General features: G+C 47.8%; 1 pseudogene; it reads left to right on the top strand.

Annotated features, from left to right (window-relative positions):
• Positions 1-7,960: 7,960 nt before the first annotated feature.
• Positions 7,961-11,065, top strand: part of LOC147124289 (uncharacterized) — a 239,189-nt pseudogene continuing 236,084 nt past the window's right edge.

Raw genomic sequence — 11,065 nt, 5'->3', positions numbered from 1 at the left:
GTGGAGTCAGGAGGTGAGACACCCGCCGCAGAATATCCAGCCTCTGACCTGCTTTTGTAGCTGCAGTATTTATATGGCTGGCCCAGTTAAGGTTCTGGTCAATGGTGACCCCCAGGATGTTGATGGTGGGGGATTCAGTGATGGTAATGCCGTTGATTGTCAAGGGGCGGTGGCTAGTTTCTCGCTTGTTGGACATAGTCATTGCCTGGTACTTGTGTTGCGCGAATGTTACTTGCCACTTATCAGCCGAAACCTGAATATTATCCAGGTCTTGCTGCATTCGGGCATGGACTGCTTCATTACCTGAGGAGTTGCAAATGGAACTGAACACTGTGCAATCATCAGCGAACATCCCCACTTCTGACCTTATGATGGAAGGAAGGTCATTGATGAAGCAGTTGAAGATGGTTGGGCCTACAACACTGCCCTGAGAAAGTCCTGCAGCAATGTACTGGGGCTGAGATGATTGACCTCCAACAACTACAACCATCTTCCTTTGTGCTAGGTATGACTCCAGCCAGTGGAGAGTTTTCCCCCGATTCCCATTGACTTTAGTTTTACTAAGGCTCCTTGATGCCACACTCGGTCAAATGCTGCCTTGATGTCCAGGGCAGTCACTCTCACCTCAACTCTGGAATTCAGCTCTTTTGTCCATGTTTGGACCAAGGTTGTAATGAGGTCTGGAGCCAAGTGGTCCTGGTGGAACCCAAACTGAGCATTGGTGAGCAGGTTATTGGTGAGTAAGTGCCGCTTGATAGCACTGTTGATGACACCTTCCATCACTTTGCTGATGATTGAGAGTAGGCTGATGGGTAATTGGCTGGATCGGATTTGTCCTACTTTTTGTGGACAGGACATACCTGGGCAGTTTTCCACATTGTCGGGTAGATGCCAGTGTTGTAGCTGTACTGGAACAGCTTGACTAGAGGTGCGGCTGGTTCTGGAGCACAAGTCTTTAGCACAACATCTGGGATGTTGTCAGGGCCCATAGCCTTTGCTGTATCCAATGCGCTCAGCTATTTCTTGATATCATGTGGAGTGAATCGAATTGGCTGAAGACTGACTTCTGTGATGGTGGGGACCTCGGAGGAGGCCGATATGGATCATCCACTCGGCACTTCTGGCTGAAATGGTTGCAAACGCTTCAGCCTTGTCATTTGCATGCGTGTGCTCGGCTCCGTCATCATTGAGGATGGGGATTTTCATGGAGCCTCCTCCTCCTGTTAGTTGTTTAATTGTCCACCACCATTCATGACTGGATGTGGCAGGACTGCAGAGCTTTGATCTGATCCGTTGATTGTGGGATCGCTTAGCTCTGTCTATAGCATGCTGCTTCCACTGTTTAGCATGCATGTAGTCCTGTGTTGCGGCTTCAGCAGGTTGGTACCTCATTCGTAGGTGCGCCTGGTGCTGCTCCTGGCATGTTCATCTGCACTCCTCATTGAATTAGTTTTGGTCCCCTGGCTTGATGGTAATGGTAGAGTGAGGGATATGCCGGCCATGAGGTTACAGATTGTGGTGGAATACAATTCTCTGCTGCTGATGGCCCACAGCGCCTCATGGGTGCCCAGTTTTGAGCTGCTGGATCTATTCTGAATCTATCCGATTTAGCACGGTGGTAGTGCCACACAGCACGATGGAGGGTGTCCTCAGACTGACGACGTGATTTCGTCTCCACAAGGACACTGCAGTGGTCACTGCTACCAATACTGTGATGGACAGATGCATCTGCGATAGCTAGATTGGTGAGGACGAGATCAAGTAGTTTTTTCCCTCATGTTGGTTCTCTCACCACCAGGTCAGAGGCTAGGTATTCTGTGGCGAGTGTCTCACCTCCTGACTCCCCAAAGCCTTCTTCTCACAGAGGGTCATAAATCTGTGGAATTCTCTGCCCCAGAGAGCTGTGGAGGCTGGGTCATTAAATACATTTAAGTTGGAGATAGACAAATTTTTGCAAGATAAGGGAGTGAAGGGTTATGGGGAGCGGGCGGGAAAGTGGTTTTGAGCCCAAAATCAACCATGATCTTATTGAATGGCGGAGCAGGCTCAAGGGGCCAAGTGGCCTATTCCTGCTCCTATTTCTTATGTTCTTATGTTCTTATTACACTGCTGGCTTGTGCCTTGTAGATGGTGGAAAGGCTTTGGGGAGTCAGGAGGTGAGACACTCGCAGCAGAATACCCAGCCTCTGACCTGCTCTTGTAGCCACAGGCCTAGAAATTCAGTTAAGGCCCGCCAGCAGGCTAACGCCCAAAAGTTAGCGCTGCGCGCGGAGCCAGGTGCGCCCGTCAGATATTCGGCTTTTGCACCCCAAGTCGGAACCGGGCGCTATTCCAGGGTGTGCCCGCCCCCGCTTGGGGCGCTGAAACTGAATTTCTGCGCTGTAGGCCCCGCTGCGCCACCCGCTGCGGAGCGGCAGGCTGCGGTACTGCAGGCCTCCTCCTTCTCTTAAGGGGGAGGTGCCTGCAACAGCGAGATCGCCGCTGGATTGTGCCGGCAAATGAGCCCGGCACCACGGAGAAGTGCCGGGCTCGCGGAAAGCAGCTGGCAATGCCGCGGGGGGGGTGGAGGAGGCCGGGGAAGGAGCTGCGGGCAGGCGGCCGCCGAAAAAGCGGCCGGCCGCACCTCCACCTTAAAGCGCCCCAGTAGCGCAGCAGTACGGCCCCGTTTTTCATTCGCTGTTTGCGGCCACTGCAGAAGAGGCGGCCGCAACTAAATATGGGGTTTGGGTCGGAAGCGGGGCGGAACCGGGGCACTGCGCACACCGATGACGTCATCGGTGTCGGCGCAGCGCTACCGGCTACCGCCGCCATTACCGCAGCGCTGAATATCAGCGCACCCTCTTACACTTGCGCAGAAGCCCTCTTTGGGCGGTAACTGGGCGCAAAGCCCACTGAATTTCTGGCCCACAGTATTTATGCGGCTGGTCCAGTTAAGTTTCTGGTCAATGGTGACCCCCAGGATTTTGATAGTGGGGGATTCAGTGATGGTAATGCTGTTGAATGTCAAAGGGGCAGTGGTTAGACGCTTGCTTGTTGGAGATAGTCATTGCCTGCCACTTGTGTGGAACGAATGTTACCTGCCACTTATCAGCCCAAGCCTGAATATCATCCAGTTCTTCTTGCAGGCAGCCACGGACTGCTTCATTATCTGAGATAAAAACAGAAAATGCTGGAGATACTCAGCAGGTCAGGCAGCATCTGTGAAGAGAGAAACAGAGTTAACGTTTCAGGTCAAAGACCTTTCATCTGAGGAGTTGTGAATGGCACTGAACACTGTGCAGTCATCAGCGAACATCCCCACTTCTGACCTTATGATGGAGGGAATGTCATTGATGAAGCAGCTGGAGATGGTTGGGCCTAGGACACTGCCCTGAGGAACTCCTGCAGTGATGTCCTGGGGCTGTGATGCATGATTGATGCACGGCAACATGTCCACACACCATAGGGGAATCATTGCTGGTGGGCAAATGGGAAACAAGGGGATGGAGACCAAGGATTCTCACTGGAAGAACCAAGGAGGGAGGAAGAAGTTTCCTGAACTGAGGGCTATTGGACTGTGGGATACTTCACCACACGTGGCTATTGAGGTAGAGACTAAAATATAATTTCAAAGGGAATAGTGCGAAACCACAAGCAAAAATACTCAACTACAGAGTACCTAACCTTTATAAGGTAAATGCAAGAACGTTTGTAGAAGTTATGTGATCAGGCATCACATAGTCAGATGTCATGTGGTCAGAATGTCATGTGATTAAACCTCCAGGAATGCCTCCAACCAGAGTTGGAACCCCTAGCATGAGGCATCAATGCAACAAAAATAATCTGGCTGCGAAATCACAGGGAAGGAATTGGGTGAGAAATAGCCTAATGCTCAACATGCCAACCCCATTCACATAGTCTGCACCTGCAGTTCTAGTGAGAACTGTTTGGAAATGGATCCTTGCTCTTCATGTATTTTTATTGCAGAAAGGTCTTCATATCTTACTTGTTTTAGAATTATTTTGTGTTTTTTTATAAAGTTTCATATTTCATGTCAGTATTGTCAACACTGGATAATTTATATAATCAGAACTGTCATCACCATTTGGAATTGTTAATCTTTCATTCTCCTCTTCATTATTGTGGTTTGTGCAGTCTAAACTTTATTCTGACGATTATGAAAATTTTTAATTAAAACGTTTTTCTTTGTCTTGGTGAATTTATATCAATGGTAGGCACTACCGTGATAAGAGATCACAAAGGCAAGAGTACAAAATGAAGTAACTTCTTCATCCATCAAATGCAACTGTTTAGCATATTTAGCCGAATTTCAAAGCAAAATTGAAGCTTTAAAAATAAAGATAATGAGAGATAATGAGAGAATGAGGCTTAGACTGCTTAATGATACTAAATTGTCTCACCAACTAGGCTCGCTTTGCACTTTGAGAATATACCAAGTAAAATTACACAGACTTCTTTGACTTGTCAATTCATAGCTCAGTTAAAGTGAAGAAATGAAGCTGCATTTCAATCGCAGTCTGTCAGTTCCCCACCACGACTAAGAAAACAGAAAACAATCACTTGCTTGATTGTATGTGTATTGGAGTACTTGAGTGAAGTGGAAATGAAAAAACTTTAGGCATTCTGCCAATGCACATTTTATTTCTTGGCAGGTTTTCATTTCATTTATCTGCACTTTATCAGGCTTCTTTAGAACAGTTAATTATTAATAAGTAGAAAAAAATGTAGCACTTACCTCTGATTGCTTCACTGGGCTGGGCATAATACTTTCAGAGTAAAAGAGGTTAATAAAAAAAAGAGACATTTGCATGTTTTGTGTTCTCATACATTGTGCGTTTGTTTTAGCAGCAGCATGTATGAACTTGTGTAAATTGCCAAAGCAATGACTGTACTACAGAGGGAAAATTCAGTAGGAAAACGTCACTTGAAAAGGTAGAGTATAATCTGTGCATATTGGGGGAAAAATTCAATTGGTTTGTGCCTCCCGTTAGCGCCTTAAGAGGGCGCTAATGGGGTGCAAAGCAACAAGCACCTGTGCACAGCGATGTTTGCGCCGCTCGCGAAATTAACGAGACATTTTGCAGCAGCGCCAAACGCTACCGCCACGATCTCCTGCGCCGGCAAATCGTGATGTCAGTTGAGTGTGCAATGCCCCAGTAGCGCCCCGGACCGGATATTGAGTGGCGCCCCCTGCCTTACCGCCTGCCGCTAGCAACGACAGGTTGAGGGGAGCGTTTTGCAGTCAGGAAGGAACTGGGGGAGCGCTATTTAAAGGCGACCGCTTCCTGCCTTTTTTTGTTGGTGACATTTTTGCATCACGCATTCTGAGAGAGAGAGAGAGACTTCTGGAGAGATTCAACGCTGTGTGACGGAGTTTTGGGTACTGAGCAGCACTTTGCAGGTTCATTTTGATTTGCCCTTCCTTGTATCGATTTAGAAGAGACCGTGGGGGCTGCACCCTGAGCTCTTTCCCTGGGCCTCTCCATTGTTCTTTCCAGCAGATTTGATGTACAGGTCTCTCCAGGCTGAGATACAAGGTTGCAATGAGCAGGATGCGGATGGAGAGCAAGGTCAAACCTCCCCTTTAAGAACTGGCCAGGTTCATTGTGTCTGTGTTCCATTGCTGACTGACATCACATGAGCTTCGCCAGCGCTCCTCGGCCTTTGCACCTTAGGAGAGGTGTGTAGCACCTGATTTAGCGCTCCAATCAACTCCGGGAGTGATAAAAGCCAAGTTTGCAGTTGGAGGCAATAATTAGCGCCAGGCGCTAAACTTTGCGCACGGCTGATAATCGAGCACCAAACAGGGCGATACTGAATTTTTCCCCCATGAAGTCCATATTGGACTATATGGCTGAGTATTGGGGAATGATTGCTGTGCTGGAAGGAGTTGGCCCGAGGCACACCCGCTATTGGGCCTCAATTAAATGTGAACGGTGAGCTGCCTGGGCAAGGTGGCCTTGCAGAAAGAGGCCCTTCGGCCCATCGCGTCCGCGCCGGCCATCAAGCCCTGTCTAATCTAATCCCATTTTCCAGCATTTGGTCCGTAGCCTTGTATGCTATGGCATTTCAAGTGCTCATCCAAATGCTTCTTGAATGTTGTGAGGGTTCCTGCCTCTACCACCCTTTCAGGCAGTGAGTTCTAGATTCCAACTACCCTCTGGGTAAAAAAGTTCTTCCTCAAATCCTCTCTAAACCTCCTGCCCCTTACCTTGAATCTATGCCCCCTTGTTATTGACCCCTCTACTAAGGGAAACAGTTCCTTTCTATCTACCCTATCTATGCCCCTCATAATTTTGTACACCTCAATCAGGTCCCCCCTCAGCCTTCTCTGCTCCAAGGAAAACAACCCCAGCCTGCCCAGTCTTTCTTCATAGCTGAAGCACTCCAGCCCAGGTAACATCCTGGTGAATCTCCTCTGCACCCTCTCCAAAGCAATCACATCCTTCCTATAGTGTGGCGACCAGAACTGCACACAGTATTCCAGCTGTGGCCTAACCAGCGTTTTGTACAGCTCCATCATAGCCTCCCTGCTCTTATATTCTATGCCTCGGCTAATGAAGGCAAGTATCCCATATGCCTTTTTAACCACCTTATCCACCTGTTCTGCTGCCTTCAGGGATCTATGTACATGCACACCAAGGTCCCTCTGATCCTCTGTCTTTCCTAGGGTCCTACCATTCATTGTTTATTCCCTTGCCTTGTTAGTCCCTCCAAAATGCATCACCTCAGTCTTTTCAGGGTTAAATTCCATTTGCCACTGTTCCGCCCATCTGACCAACCCATCTATATCGTCCTGCAGACGGAGGCTACCTGCCTCGCTATTTACCACCCCACCAATTTTTGTGTCATCTGCGAACTTACTGATCATACCTTTCACATTCAAATCCAAATCATTAATGTAGACCACAAACAGCAAGGGACCCGGCACCGATCCCTGCGGTACCCCACTGGACACTGGCTTCCAGTCACAAAAACAACCTTCCACCATCACCCTCTGCCTTCTGCCACTAAGCCAGTTTTGGATCCAATGTGCCAAGGTACCCTGGATCCCATGGGCTCTTACCTTCTTGATCAGTCTCCTATGCGGGACTTTATCGAAAGCCTTACTGAAATCCATGTATACCACATCCACAGCACTACCCTCATCCACACACCTAGTCACCCCCTCGAAAAATTCAATCAAATTGGTCAGACATGATCTTCCCATGACAAAGCCATGCTGACTAACCCTGATTAATCCCTGCCTCTCCAAGTGGAGACTAATTCTGTCCCTCTGAATTTTTTCCAATAATTTCCCTACCACTGATGTTAGGCTCACTGGCCTGTAATTCCCTGGTTTATCCCTGCTACCCTTCTTGAATAATGGTACTATGTTAGCTGTTCTCCAGTCCTCTGGCACACCCCCTGTGGCCAGAGAGGTTCTGAAAATTGTGTCAGAGCCCCTGCAATCTCCTCCTTTGCCTCACACAGCAGCCTGGGATACATCTCGTCCGGGCCTGGGGATTTATCCACTTTTAAGCCTGCTAAAACCACTAGTACCTCCTCCCTCTCGATGCTAATATGTTCAAGTATATCACAGTCCCCCTGCCCGATTTCTATGTCTACATCGTCCTTCTCCATAGTGAACACAGATGCAAAAAATTCATTTAAAACCCCACCTACATCTTCTGGCTCCACACACAGATTCTACATCACCGGCAGCATCCCTCAGGTAGATCCTGGGAGATAGGGGAGGCAATTGTGGTTGATCAGGAATGAGGGAGAGCAACGTTCCCTCTAACCTGCGGCAGCTCTCTGCTGGTCCCGCGCAGCCTGGGATCGGCTTTTCCAATATTAAATTTTGCACATATGCGAAACAGTGAATGGGCCACGCGGGGGACCACGCACCCAAAAAAAATTAGTGCGAATATTGATGGACAGGTGATTGGAAGGGGGGCAGTGATCGGGAAGAGGCCGAATGGAAGCCAGCAATGGTCTTCAGCGCTACAGTGGCAATGCACAGTCAGTTAAGTATTTTTTAACTAACTTACCTTTTTGGTGGCAGCCTCCAGCAGTCCCTTTAAGCATAGATCATGTTTTCCTGAATGCAGCCGGCCCAACCTATTTGGCAAAGGAGTCTCAAACAGGCGTTAGACATCTTATTTGCATCTGCAAAGGGTGGGGTGAAAGGTGAGGACAAGGGGAATCCATCATGGTTCTGGGAGGGAGGGGAAGAGTTGAGAGCAGAAGTGCGGGAAATGTAACAGACATGGTGGAGGGCCATGTCAACCATGGTAGAGGGGAATCCTCGGTTGAGGAAAAAGGAAGACATATCAAAAGCACTGGCATGAAAGTTGGCGTCGTCAGAACAGATGCGGCGGAGGCAGAGAAACTGGGAGAATGGAATAGAGTCCGTACAGGAAGCGGGGTGGGAGGAAGTGTAAAATAACAACAGAAAATGCTGGAAACACTCAGCAGGCCAGGCAGCATCCGTGGAGAGAGAAACAAAGTTAACGTTTCAGGTATGTGACCCTTCATCAGAACTGGAAAAAGTTAGAAATGTAACAGGTATTAAGCAGATGCAGAGGCAGGGATAGGAGGAGGGAAAGAAAGAACAAAAGGGTAGGTCTGTGATAGGGTGGGGGGTAGGAGAGATTAAATGTTGCAAATGGGGATGACAGAATCATCAACAGCTGCCACCTGAAAAAATGGAGGCAGGGGTTATAGTCTGAAATTGTTGAACTCAGTGTTGAGTCCAGAAGGCTGTAAAGTGCCTAATCAAAAGATGAGGTGCTGTTCCTTGAGCTTGCATTGAGCTTCATTGGAACAGTGTAAGAGGCCAAGGACAGAGAGGTCAGAGTGGGAGTGGAGTGGAGAATTAAAGTGACAGGCGACCGGAAACTCGGGGTCACCCTTACGGACTGAGTGGAGGTCTTCCGCAAAGCGGTCACCCAATCTGCGTTTGGTCGCCACAATGTAGAGAAGACCACATCGTGAGCTGTGAATACAGTATACTAAATTGCAAGAAGTACAAGTAAATCACGGTTTCACCTGGAAATGGTGTTTGGGGCCCTGGACAGTGGGGATGGTGGAGTTAATAGGGTAGGCGTTGCATCTCCTGCGCTTGCAAGAGAAGGTGCCGTGGGGAGGGGAGGGGCTGTTGGGGGTGATTGAGGAGTGGACCGGGATGTTGCGGAGGGAGCGGTCCCTTCAGAATGCTGAAAGGGGAGGGATGGGGAAGATGCGTTTGGTGGTGGGATCATGTTGGAGGTGGCGGAAATGGTGGAGGATGATCCATTGAATGTGGAGGCTGGTGGGGTGTAAGGTGAGGATAAGGGGAACCTTATCGTGGTTCTGGGAGGGAGAAGGGGTGAGAGCAGAAGTGCGGGAAATGGTCAAGCGCCATGCCAACCACGGTGGAGGGGAATCCTCGGTTAGGGAAAAAGGAAGACATATTGGCAGCACTGGTATGGAATGTGGCATCGTCAGAACAGATGCGGCGGAGACAGAGAAACTGGGAGAATGGAATAGAGTCCTTACAGGAAGCGGGGTGGGAGGAAGTGTAGTCCAGGTAGCTGTGAGAGTCAGTGGGCTTGTAGTGGATGTTTGTTGATAGCCTATCGCTGCATTGATTTCTTTGTGGGTTCAATGACGAGACATTTATGAAAGAGAATGACTTTTTATCTAAAGTATGTTCAACTCAGTTAATAGCATTTACAGGAGACATCATGTTAGAAATCCATCTAAAGCGAAACTGAAACTAAACCAAACTGCTTGTCTCTGTCACATGGCCTCTGCTGGTCAGGCATAAGTAATCAATACATGCAAACATGCTGGTAAGGCATCATAATCAAACAGGCAAATAACATCACTATTTGCTGATATCATTACATCTCCCTTTCTTAAAACAAAAGTATTTTACTTTTAACTAACAACATGTTTTCTTTGTATTAATCTGCATTTTAACGGTAACACTTAATGAACTTACATTATCATTATCATGATCAAGGTTTTTTAACCTTGCTTTGTGTGTTCACATGAAATATGTAACTCCACTAGAACTTGAAGAAAGAATAAGATAACATTACTTCCTTCTATAACAATAGTCCTTAAATTTGCTCAATGAGTCTCTCAGGAGGCTTCACGTGTCTTGAGGATTTTCTGATTGATTGTCCTTGAATCTGAGTTGTTGCCTCAGATGATGTTTTCTCAGCTGTGTGATCGGGTTGTTCAACAGTATCAGTCTTCTGACTTGCTGTGGCTGGTCCCATGGGAAGATCTCGACGATTTCTTCTCAGAACAGCACCCTCATCTGTCTGAATGGTGTATGATCTTGGTTGAACTTCACTCAGGACAGTTCCCTTCTGAGTCCATATGTTTGTTTTGTCTTTGAACCTTACTTGGTCACCAGTGTGGAGTTCAGGTAGGTTTTGTGTTCCTCTGTCATAGTAGTACTTTTGCTTTTCTTTCTGTTGTTCTTTGAACTTCCTCACTTTCTCCCCCTCTTTTGTTTTCAGGAGGTTCTCCGGGATGGGTAGGTTTGACCTTAGCCGACATCCCATAAGGAGTTGGGCTGGTGACTTACCACACTCGAGCGGCGTTGTGCGGTATACAAGCATGCTCTGGTAGAAGTCAGTTCCACTGTCTTTTGCCTTGTACGTCAGTCTTTTCACTGTCTGGACCGATTTTTCCACTAGACCATTGGACTGCAGAAAGTGAGGACTTGACGTTGTGTGGACAAAGTTCCACTCTTTGGCAAAGTGTCGGAAACTTGCATTGTAAAACTGTGCCATGATTTCCTCACGTGTAGGAAGCTTGAAGTGCTCTCTCTCTTTATTGCTCTGTTTAGATCTCTTAGATCCAGGCAAATTCTGAGCTTTCCATTCTTTTTGTCCACTATGATAAGGGAACTCACCCATTCAGTTGGCTCATCTATCTTCTGAATCACTTTCAGGCTTTCCATCCTGTCCAACTCTGCCTTCAGTTGCTTTTGAAGAGCAAACGGAACTTTTCTGCATGGATGTATGACCGTTGGCATACTTTTATCTACTCTGATCGTGTGTTCTCCTGGCAGGCAGCCTAG

This window comes from Somniosus microcephalus, chromosome 1, assembly GCF_052327205.1.
Source record: "Somniosus microcephalus isolate GS21.2 chromosome 1, FLI_Smic_1.0, whole genome shotgun sequence".
Classification (NCBI taxonomy): Eukaryota; Metazoa; Chordata; class Chondrichthyes; order Squaliformes; family Somniosidae; genus Somniosus; species Somniosus microcephalus.
Note: the sequence above shows the minus strand (reverse complement) of the source record. Positions and strands in the feature narration are given on the sequence as shown.